Source organism: Myotis lucifugus, unplaced genomic scaffold (assembly GCF_000147115.1).
Source record: "Myotis lucifugus unplaced genomic scaffold, Myoluc2.0 scaffold_15, whole genome shotgun sequence".
NCBI classification, from domain to species: domain Eukaryota; kingdom Metazoa; phylum Chordata; class Mammalia; order Chiroptera; family Vespertilionidae; genus Myotis; species Myotis lucifugus.
In genome coordinates, this window is record NW_005871063.1 from 8,463,170 (window position 1) to 8,475,149 (window position 11,980).

Sequence of the window (11,980 nt, forward strand, 5' to 3'; positions counted from 1 at the left end):
TATGCAAGATTTATTTAATCAAACCTACACAGCTGATGAAGAAAAAGGTCACCTAATTCTAACTATGGCTGGAGTCCCTGAAGTTGTGCAATGCAATGGCTCTAAATGAACTTCATTTTTATAAGAAAAAACATACACATTATTATATACACACATTAAAAAACAATAGCTAATCCATATTATTCCACCAGGTCTGTTACTAGTCCTGCCTTAATGATATCATAATCAATGTAAAATATTTATAAGTAATATTTCATATAAATGATGGTCATTGATATGCAGCAGGCAGATGCTCTTAGAAAAAAAGTACTTTTTGGACATTTGTGCCAACACTGCAGTTTGAAGATATTGCTCAGGCACCAGAGTGACAAACACAGGAAAATGGTTAGACACAAAAGGATCTTAAAATTAAAGCTATGTTAGTGGGAGGTCATGCAAGGGCTCATGTAAAAGATCTTATCTCCCACAATAAGATCTTTTACATGAGCAGGTTCCTGATGAACATAAGGTTGGCACAAAGTTTTCTAAAATAGAATTTTCACATAAATTCTTGTATAATTAATATTTTGCTGAAAAGTATTCATAATTGCACATATTTTTTAAAATCACCACTATAGCCCTAGCCAATCTGGCTCAGTGGATAGAGCATCGGCCTGCAGACTGAAAGGTCCCGGTTCAATTCCGGTCAAGGGCACATGCCCAGATTGTGAGCTCGATTCACAGTAGGGGGCGTGCAGGAAGCAGCCAAACAATGATTCTCTCTCATCATTGATGTTTCTATCTCTCTTCCCTTCCGCTCTAAAATGATTTCAGAGCGGAAGGGAGAGAGAGATAGAATCATTGTACACTTCCTATACCCTTTCATTCAGAGCGTCACAGACCACAAAAGTCTTGCCAAGAATATTCTTAAGTGTTTCCACACAAAGGAATTTGGAATGCACCGTCCCACTTAAAAAGTCACACCTCCAGTATTTCCTGTATGGCAACGATATGCATGATTACACGTAAAAATAAAACACTAAGGCAGACTGTCTCGGTGTTTTAAAACTACACTTTGAATAACTCTGATAATAGCAAAGCTGAGGGCTGTGCAACTGTGCTCTTAGAGCGGGTAGAGTAAGAGAAGTTTGAGATACATGTGCAGCTTCAAAAAAGAAGAATCAAAAAGAAGGAAAGAATGCAGACAGATGCAGGAGACAAACTCTATCCCACGGAGGAGGCACTTACAGCTCACACCAGGATCACAATAAGTAAGAGATAACACTGAGCACTGACATGTGCCAGGCACCATCTAAGTGGCCTATGTGTTTATCTCAAGTTATCTGTAAAATAACCTGGAGAGGTAGATATTGATACTGTACCTATGGCATGGTTGAGGAATAAGAGACACAGGGAAATTACAGACCTTACTCTTAATAATTTACAAAATTAGGTCAATATTCATGTCTGTCTGGCTCAAAAGTTTATTCTTAAACATCTAATTTTATTTATTACGCACATACAAATGTGCACAAATACATATTTATTTAACTACTTGGTAATCAGTGCTTCTTTCATTTCGGGATATGGGTTCAATTCTTTACAACTAATTATTTTCATTGTCAAGGAGAAGTACCTGAATACAATGGACCCCTCTGCCACTTACAGTTGCACTCTCTGATTTTAGTAGAGAAAACAAAAATATTATTTAAATAGTGCAACCCAAATAGGCACTATCTGTGTTCTGACGCCATTCTTTAGTTGATATATTACTACTTGTAAATATATCCATCTATGATACTCAGAATGTCTTGTTATTGCTTCTGCTATTATAATCCAAGGGATAACTTTTAATCCAGAATATGTGCACAATTTGAAAGCCCTGCATTGGCCATATACCATAAGTTAAATTATTCCAATTATATAGTCAATGCCTGTGCCTCATACATTCACTTGGGAAAAATAATTTTCCATCAAGTTTTCTCTATAGTTCTAGGTTAGCTACTTCAATACTCTCTTGTATTTCTACCCCTATGTACAAACACAAACTATCCACTTCTGAGTCATTGTTCTACCACCACCATTCTGGGTGTGCTCCACACTTTGTGTCCATGGGAAGCTCCATGGGAGCAATCTAAGTATCAGGATAGTTCCCAGGACAGCTTGCCAGGGGCTAAGGACAGTGGACTTCCACGGCTTCCCAGAAGTTCAGGAGGATATTGTTCCTCAACCTTATACCAGCCTATAGCTTCCTCCATGCAAGAGCAAGAAGGCATGCATATACAACTACATGATTTATAAACCAGACCACAGTCAGCTGGCAATACAGCACATGTGATGTGCACTTGAAAATCTCACAAGTTTGCAAGCTCAATTTAATCTTTAATATAGTAGACCATTTTCTTTCATTTCAAGGGATCGTTCATCACTCCCAAACTCTATCCAAATATGTCCCCCTAAAGGTGAAACAAACTAGACAAGTTTAGGCCCAACTCCATTTATTCTTTACTTAACTTCCATGTGTGTCTTCTCTTTATAAAATAATTGTTTTTAGTGTAGTTCATATCATCAGGGCAAGAAGTACAACATGTGCAGCACAGTGGATTGAGACTCTGAACTATCACATGAATTCCACCTGCTCATGATACTCTTCTTCATATTTTAATAAGAATGCGTATCATCAGAGAAGATACACAAATGACAAGTAAGCAGATGAAAAGATGATGCTCAACATCTTATGTCATTAGGGAATAGCAAATTGAAACAACAACACACACTTATTAAAATAACTAAAGTTCAAAACACTGACAACACTGGTGAGAATGTGGAGCAACAGGAACTTTCACTCGTTGCTGGTTGGAATACAAAATGATACCTCCACTTTGGAAGACAGTTTGGTAGTTCCTTACAAAACTAAGCATATTCTTCCCATATGATCCAGTGGCCATGCCCCTGTGTATTTACCCAATGGAGTTGAAAACCTGCATGTGGATGTCCATAGCAGCTTTATTCATAATTTCTAAAACTTGGAAACATCAAGATGTCCTTCAACAGGTCAATGGATAAATTGTGCTACATCAATACAATGAAATATGATTCAGTAATTAAAAGCAATGAGCTATCAAGCCAATAAAAGGCATGAAGAAAACTTAAGCCCTGACCGGTTTGGCTCAGTGGATAGAGCGTCGGCCTGCGGACTCAAGGGTCCCAGGTTCAATTCCGGTCAAGGGCATGTACCTTGGTTGCGGGCACATCCCCAGTGGGGAGTGTGCAGGAGGCGGATGATCGATGTTTCTCTCTCATCGATGTTTCTAACTCTCTATCCCTCTCCCTTCCTCTCTGTAAAAAAAAATAAAATATTTTTTTTAAAAAAAGAAGAAAACTTAAATGCCGTTACTATGTGAAAACGCTCAACTGGATTATATCAACTACATGACATTTTCAAAAAGCTTAAGTATGGAGAAAGAAAAAGGATAGGTGGTTACCATGGATTTAGGGAGAGGGAGAGAGTTGGAGGGATGAACAGGTGAAGCACAGAGGCTTTTTAGGTCAGTGAAGCTACTCTGTATGATACTTAATGGTGGATACATGTCATTATATCTTTGTCCAAGCAATAAAATGTACATTAGAGTGAACCCTATCTTTAAATATAATTTTAAAGAATGAAGGTGATGCCTGTTTTATCTTTTCTCTCCTTGTTTTGTTGCTCTCTTACAATGTCTCACTTTCCCCCCAACTTTTAGCAGTCATGCATAGCTTATCCTAAATTTACTGATTTTGCTCAGTAAATTTCACGTGGCCCATCTCTATGATGTCTCCTGGGGCCTAAAGCCCCCTGAACATTACTCTATTACATGTGTCATTTGAAAATTGTTGTCCATAGAAAGGAGCACATTTGTGCTTCAGCCCTTATTTCATTTATTTTCTCATAATATAACATTAATATAATAATATGGGAACAATAAGAGCGATAAAAAAAGATTATGATTTCACATACTTTCTATTATGCTTCCCCCCTCCTTCCCAATGTGTTTAATTGTAATATCATTTCCTCTAAATATTACTTTTCTTTTTGCCTGGGTACCTGGAGATTAAATGAAACTTCCTTTATCATTGATCATTTTAATGTATTCTAAAATTATCTAGAGTAAAACTCTGCTGAAAAAGGTTAGAAAAAATCTCTACCTTAAGACTCATTAGCACCTCTACCTCATACTCTGTGATGTCCTTGTGATAGGAAAGCTATATTTTACCGAATGCTTCTTCCTCAATGCTTCTTTGTTAAGGACCACTCTAAAGTGCCTTTATATTAATTCCAAGGGAGCCTGCTCTAAATATCTGCTACACTGCGAGGCCCCCACCCTCCCCTTCCCACAGAGATCCCGCTGCACAGTGTCACCATTCCAACGTATGTCACATGAAGGCTGAGAGGCTTCATGGCCTCCTAAAAGGTTCCAAAGCCCATCACGCATCCCCAGCACCCTAATCAGAATGTCAGCATCTCACCCCACCAACGTCAAGCCAGTTTCTATATAGCAACAATCCCTAGAAAAAGTCAGGGTGTGTGCTGCTCTATAGCACTCCTAACATCAGTCCTGGCTGGGGCTTCCATCATTTTCCAAACCAGAGAGCTACCTACAGTTTACATGAGGAGTGACCTGAGTTATCACAATCCATTGAGATATTACAGCTTCAGAAAGCCACCTGAGCATTTGACTTTCTGATCCGAATAATTAATGAATTTTGAGCACTAACTGTGTTATGTATGCTAAGAAAGAAGGGTAGGAAAACAAGACATAAACGGTAATATTTAAAATATTTATTTTTTTATTAACTTCAGATAGGAAGGAAGAGAGAGAAATAGAAACATCAATGCTGAGAGAGAATCATTGATCTGCTGCCTCCTGCTGGCCCCCCACTGGGGATGGAGCCTGAAACCCCCCTGGCATGTGCCCTGACCAGAATCAAACAGCAACCTCATGGTTCATAGGTCTATGCTCAACCACTGAGCCAGCTGGCCAGGCAGTATTTTTAAGTTTATTTAAATAAACACCTAACAAATAAATCAAAATAACACATAAGCCACAAACAATTCTACTGTAAAATAATTTAACTTGGAAGGCATATGTGACTATGTCAATTACAAGAATGTGAAATGTCAGATTCTTGAGAAATCCCCTGAGACACAACACAAAATCAAGTATAAAAAATTCTAATAAAATAATTCAGCCTGAATTTTCTGCTTAAAATACTTTTATGGTCCTTAGTTCATGCTGTATACATATATGCCAAAGGGGGGAAAAAGACAAGCCTATAATAAAATAGCTTCTTTCCAGACTTGTTTTGTTTTCCATGGTGTGCTTTAGTTGGAGAACACAGATACATGTGTTGGATCAGTATAATTCCTACAAGTTGTGTCATTTTTAGGGGATAAAAAGATAAAGAATGCAAAGAGAACTAACATTTTGAATGTTTACTACATTTAAGGCATTGCACTAGATACTTGCTAGTTACTACCTATTAAATCACCACAAATGCCCTCTCACTTCAGAACTTCTGCACTATTCCAAGGTAAAGAAACTAAGTCAGAGAGTTTTAGTAACTTGACCATCAGAAGCTAGTTTTAAACAGAGGCTTGTCTGATCCTGAAGCCCATGTTGATTCCATCCCACCATACTGTCTCCCCTGTAATGTGCTGGAGTACCTAGCACTCTAACTGTATCAATTTGTCATTTCTAGTGCATTTACAAAAATGGATGCTTTAGAGAAGCTAATGCACATTACTGGACCTGCTCCAGGTCATAAAATTAAGTAGCCATTGCATTCTATAACAGAATAACAGCAAAAATAAAACTACCATTTACTAGAGTTCTAGTATGTTTCAAGCACTGTACTAGGACATTACATGGTACCATATTTAATCCTCAGATAACCTCTATGGAATACATATTAGTTACCCATAATGGAGTTAAAAAGAAAAGAGTCAAGGAGGTGAAATAATTTTATAGGTAAGGGTATATTTCTATCCATGTTGCTCTGGATTAATTGACATTGATGCCCACAATCTGTCCTCTCTGCTCCATCCCTATCCTCATTTAATGAGCAAACTGTGTCATATTCCAAATTAAGGCAAAATGTAAGCACAATTGAAGTGCAAAACATTTTTATTAAGATAATGCCACCCTCATGTTACTACGACCTAAATGGCATCTCTTTCTCCTTTGTTACTTAGTGAATAGTAAGATTAAGGGCCACTTAATTAAGACTGATATTTTTCCATAAATACTGCAGAACACTTTATATTAGTACAAGTATGTGAAAGAAAAAAAGGATAGCACTTATTTTACATTACACTGAAGCATGGAATTATTTTATGTACAATCAAGTAGGTAAAAGACAGTGATTGTCATTAATAGTATTATCTTGTATTGGCTGAACCTACTTCAGAAGCATTTAATGTAAGACACAATTTCCTTGAGACAAACTCATACCTTTAAATACCCTCATCACCTGAATTGTAAGCAACAGCTAGCATGTACCTATTTATTGAATTTCGATATAATTTCATTATTATAACAGTTAATTCAATCACTTCAACACCTTTTTGAAAATACATCTCTATGACAAAAATGGATAGAGGTTCAATGTATTCTCTATTTTCTGCCTGACTCTTGTTAAGTCAATCACATTTTGTTCCATGCATTGATACTCCTAATTTGGAATTGCAGGTGAATAGAATTAGCCATAATTATTATTGAAACAATTCCATATTCTAGAATATTAAAAAGGAAATAAGTAGCTTATCAGAAAAACTAAGTATTCACCTCCCAATAACATAAGTGCTTTACCTCAGTGTTTAATGTTTTCAATTATTCTCATAAAGACAATTTGAAAGTTATCTTTTAAATGACTGTGACAAAAGAGCTGTGGTACATGTACACAATGGAATACTACTCTGCCATAAAAAGGAAAATTTTACCCTTTGCAATAGCATGGATGGACCTAGAGAACATGATGCTAAGTGAAATAAGCCAGTCATAGAAAGACAAGTACCATATGATTTCATTCATATGTGGAATTTAATGAACAAACTGAACTACCAAGCAAACAATGAGAGACTCATAGATAGAGAGCAGGCTAACAGCTCAGGAATTTGGGGTAGGGGAGAAGGGTGGAGGGATTGAGCAAAAAAGATAAAAAAAAGAGAGGACTCATGGACATGGATAACAATGTGGTGATTGGGAGAGTGGGAGGGGGATAGGTGAAGGTGGAAGAGGGCATAGATGGGATAAATGGCGATGGAAAAAATAAAATAAAATACTGTTGAAACATTTAACTTTTTATTTTAATAAATATTTTAATAGCTTATATCCTTGGGTTTTCTCTGTTAAAATAAAAACAGTATAGCAGAGAGAATTAAATACCACTTCATTATTTGACTTTATTAATATAGCTTTTCCACTATCTTTATTCAATCAAATTTATATCTCTACCACTCTACTTAAAATGTCCTTTCCCAAAACACTGCTAATTATCTTACCAATTCCTCTGTTTCCTTGATATTTTCTGAAATATTTCTTAACCCCTTTCCAGCCTTTCAGGATTTTTTCATACCTTTTGCCACCATCCCCTTCATAAAATATCTTCTTCCATTTAGTATCTATTGCCATTTTTCCTTGGACCTGTTCTGACCACAGGTTCTTGGGCTCTTTCACTAGTATTTCTCCAATAGCACCCCTCTAAATCCCAACATTCTCTATATAATATTTTGGCCCCTCTTTTCAATACTTTTTTCTTCTTTTAATGATCCCTACAATAACCACACCTTAAAATATCATATATTTATAGAGTTGCGAGCCTACACATCAGCCTTACTCTTTCTCCTAAACTATCCACCCTTTCATTAAGTTTCCCAATAGATCTATTCATCTTAATAGATTATTGCTACCTCAAGTTTAGTATATCTAGAATTAAACTGATATTCTTTTTCTCCAACCCCAAGAAACCTACTCTTACTTCTTTCATATTCTCTGTCTCAAGTAATTGGGTGCAGACATGGTGGAGATCTTAATAGCATTAGTTTCTCCTCTCCTTGGCAGACACTGTGACCCCTGTGCTCTAAACCTCAGCTAGAATTCTACAATGTGACCTCCCGGTCCTCCCCTATTCACCCTTCACTATATCTTCAATGATCTTAGTTTTTCTCCCCTTTGCCTCTCAGTCACTCTTTTACTGACCTTTTTTAGCCTCTTAACCTCTCTCTCTCCATTCTGGGCAAAGAGTAAGTCAATACTTTGCTCAAGATTCCAATGGCTTCCACCTGCTTAAAGGTTAAGCTCTGATATATTTTCCATGATTTTAAAGTTTTCTTACAATCTTCCCCCAACTTAACTCATTGGCATTAAATCCATTCATTCCCACCAAACATCCTGGACTTGAGCTACAGTACTTCCAAGACCTAGGAATGTTGTCATGACTGTCGTCTTTATTTTCTCTTTCCTCTGCTTGGAATGAGCTTCTACTCCTCCCTGAGTAAAAAATCTAGCTCATCCTTCAAAATCCAGATCAACATTAGCTTTTCTTTGAAAGCCTCCACAACCCCCTTTATCAGCTACACAACCTCTCTGCTCTCATAGTGTTTCATTAAAGTATGGTGGGCCATGATGTAATTGTTGTATATGTACAGTATTATTCAACTGTGAGTTTCTTGACGGTAAGGATGACAATAGCCTAGATAGCTTCCACTACCACAGTAACTTCATAAAAATCACACAGTGAGTCATCAATAATTCTTTGTTGTGAGTTGACAATAACTTTCATTTAATATACAACTTACATTAAATTTTCATATAATATATAAAGCATATGTGTCATAAACTTCACATACTATGCTCATGTATATATTGTATCTATGCATGTAAATACACTATGTGTATATATGAATATATGTGTGTTTATGGTATATGTACATGTACATACATTTGAAGCAATTTCAGGCTGACAAGGCCCTTGGATATCATCTTTTCTAATTAATGAATATTACAAAATAGGAAACCAAGAACCAAATGACTTTGGCACTAAATGACTTTGCCAATGTTCTATAGCTTGTTCGTGGTGAACACAATGTTAGAGTTCCTGTCCCAGTTTCTCATTCTATGTACTTTTCACTATATCATTTCAGAGATCTCACCAAGAATGTGACCCCTCCCCCCTATAATCTGCTATACCAAGACCAACCTTTCCCCAATGGAATAGATATCCTGGACTGTCTCACCTCATTTTCTCCCCCAATTCCCTTTCTGGGTCTTCATTTTCATCAAATGAGAAACACTCATGATTCTGTCATCTCAGTATTTTCATTTTCAATGTACCCTCCCCTTTAAATATTCCCTATTCCTTTTATAGATATGGTAATGTATCTTCTCCCTCTCAAAAACAAGAGGTCATTATTTTGCTCTCCAGTTTAATTCAGCTTTTTTTTTTTTTTTTACCAAACCAAGGGTCACCATTAAAAATGATGTCATTATCATCCTCTTCATATAGCTTATTTATGTCTGAACATGAAAATAACTTTGGAGTTTACAGATTACTTCTCATAACTCACTCATTTGCTCTTCATAACTTAGGACAACACTATGAATAGTCGGAGAAGGTATCATCATATTTATATGCAGCTGAAAACACTAAGGGTCAAAAGTAAACTGCCAACATTCCTACAGCTAGCAAGAGCTTAAACTGGTGCTGGAACCAAGGTCTCCATATCCTTGCTCCTGACAGCTTTCCACTATTTTAAACTGTTTATTGGCTTGTGTTCCCACCATGACATTTATGTTGACATATATTGGCACCTCAGTTCCTGTACGTGAATGTTGCCTAGACTCTTCTTCTATCTGAATAACTATTTGGCTCGTTAATTTAATAGCACACTTTTCAACCAGCCAAGTACTATTTTGTCCAAGCTCTTACCAAGCATCCAAATAATACCATTTAATGGAAATTATAGTTTGGTTATTGTTTGTTGTTATGACTGAGCTTCTTGTTTTAAATTGAAATTAATTAATGTGATTTTATCTACATCCACTCATCAACTAATCTGTAAACTGCAAGTGTTAAGGAGAATGGCTAACACTAATCCAAATGGCTTTTCTAAAAACGTGTGTGTGTGTGTGTGTGTGTGTGTGTTTCATCCAAGATTGTAAGGCAAATTATGTACATTAGCTTTAAATCCATTTCTGTTCAATCTAAGTTGTTGGATTGGATAGATGCAACTTCTTTAAAAATTCGGATTGTAAAGCAGACTGATCTGTGTAGCAGAGGGCTACAGATCACTAAAGTAACTTGTTTGCAATCCCACGATGAAAAAATACATTCTCTCCCTCCTCTCTACTGCATCCTTCTCTGAATATTTAGGCATTGCCAAACACTGATCCCTAGCCTTAAGCAATAAGCACAGTGTTTCTCACTTCACTCTGATAAGCATCACAAGTTTCAAGTCCGCTAGAGAATCCTCAGTGTCCTCTGGAGAAGGAAGGAGCAGCTGGAGAGGGGGCAGTCATCCCTCACTCTATTGTTTTCCTGCCTGTCACTGCCCTGCCAGGACCTCCAGTCAGCACTTACCCAGGAGGTTCAGATGGACAAGTCATTCGTTGCTGCTTTTGTCGGTTGAAAACAAGGCAAAAGAATTCTCCAGACAGAAAAAGTTTAAACCTTAAACATCCTAACAATTGTGCACTTTAAAAATCCCGCAATTCACTGGGTAAGAACTGAGCTGCACCTGGTCTCTGTGAGCTCATTGGAGCCCCGGCTGCGGGTTAACTGTCAGAACTGCCCTTGTTTGGCTTGTTTCCACGTGTCCCACAAATCACAAAGCTATACTTAGCAAATTCAATCCTATAACCGTCTGCAGCATGGCACTGAGCAAACAGTTTGCCTCAAGACAGAGTAGAGACCGGGGCTAAACTGGCTGCTGGCTCTTTGCTAGAAATAGATTTAAGACATTCATAGCAGAATGAGAACCCAGAGGTTAAAAATACTGCACTTCATCGAGAAAGTGCAGCGCTGGTTGTCCTTATTAACTGCAGAGCTGCGAGAGCGAGCTCATTCCAGGGGCTCACTAATGCCTTAGTTGTTAGGTTTCTCTTTCCAAATAGCATCGGACATGACCCAATTTACTTCCTCCGCATCATACTTTTATCTTAGGAGCCCAGCACTCCCGGAACATCCACAAGCACAGGGGTCCCTCCTGAAGCCCGGCAGTTTGCTGTGTGGACCCAGATGTGAAGATGGGGAGAAGGGGAACTCCGTCCCACTTACCAGTCTTCCACAGATAGAGGGTGGGTGCGTCCGCCTCGCCCGGCGCCGCAGCCCCGCAGGCGCCCAGGCACAGCAGCAGCAGCAGGGGCGGCGGGAGCAGCTGCCGGACGCCCTGGCACCGGCCCGCGGCTCCCGGGCCCCGGGACGCCAAGCGCCTCGTTCGCAGCCCATGCCGCTCGCGCCGCTCCAGGGTCCGGATCCCCAACACGGACGGCAGGGAATTTTTCTGCGCCCTCCGAGTGTCTTCCCACGATGAGAGTCTGGGCAATGTGATTTTATAGCTGGGCACATTTTCCTTGTTTCCCCCAACAAAATTGGGATTCTGTTACTAAGGAATTAGGGAGTGATGTGATTTGTGTAGACAACTGACTGTGTTTGCTGTACCATGTATCCTTTCTACTTTGAGTAGTTCATTTTGAGGCAACGAATTAGCTTGGAAATTAGAGGGAATGAGATTCTAGAAGCCAGAGGAAAATTTGTAAGCCAATATCAGAAAATGGACCGTCTGCCATAAGTAGTCTTCTTCTAGCCTAATATATCATAATGTGCGTTTTATTGGTTGAAGACTCTTTTGAAGGTCAAGTAGCAGTAAGTTAAAAAAAACACCCTTTATTTAAAAATACTATAATTCAAAAGTAACAAAATATCAAAATTTAGTGTTGATATCTTGAACTGTTCTATTTGCAGC

The 11,980-nt window shown here is 38.1% G+C and overlaps 1 protein-coding gene across 1 annotated transcript in view; it reads right to left on the reverse strand.

The window, feature by feature from the left end:
- Window positions 1-11,542, reverse strand: part of THSD7A (thrombospondin type 1 domain containing 7A) — a 301,949-nt gene extending 290,407 nt beyond the window's left edge. Inside the window, exon 1 of the mRNA XM_014452449.2 lies at window positions 11,293-11,542. The gene's annotated coding sequence lies outside the window, so the exon portion shown is untranslated. The remainder of the gene's footprint in view (window positions 1-11,292) is intronic.
- Window positions 11,543-11,980: the final 438 nt, after the last annotated feature.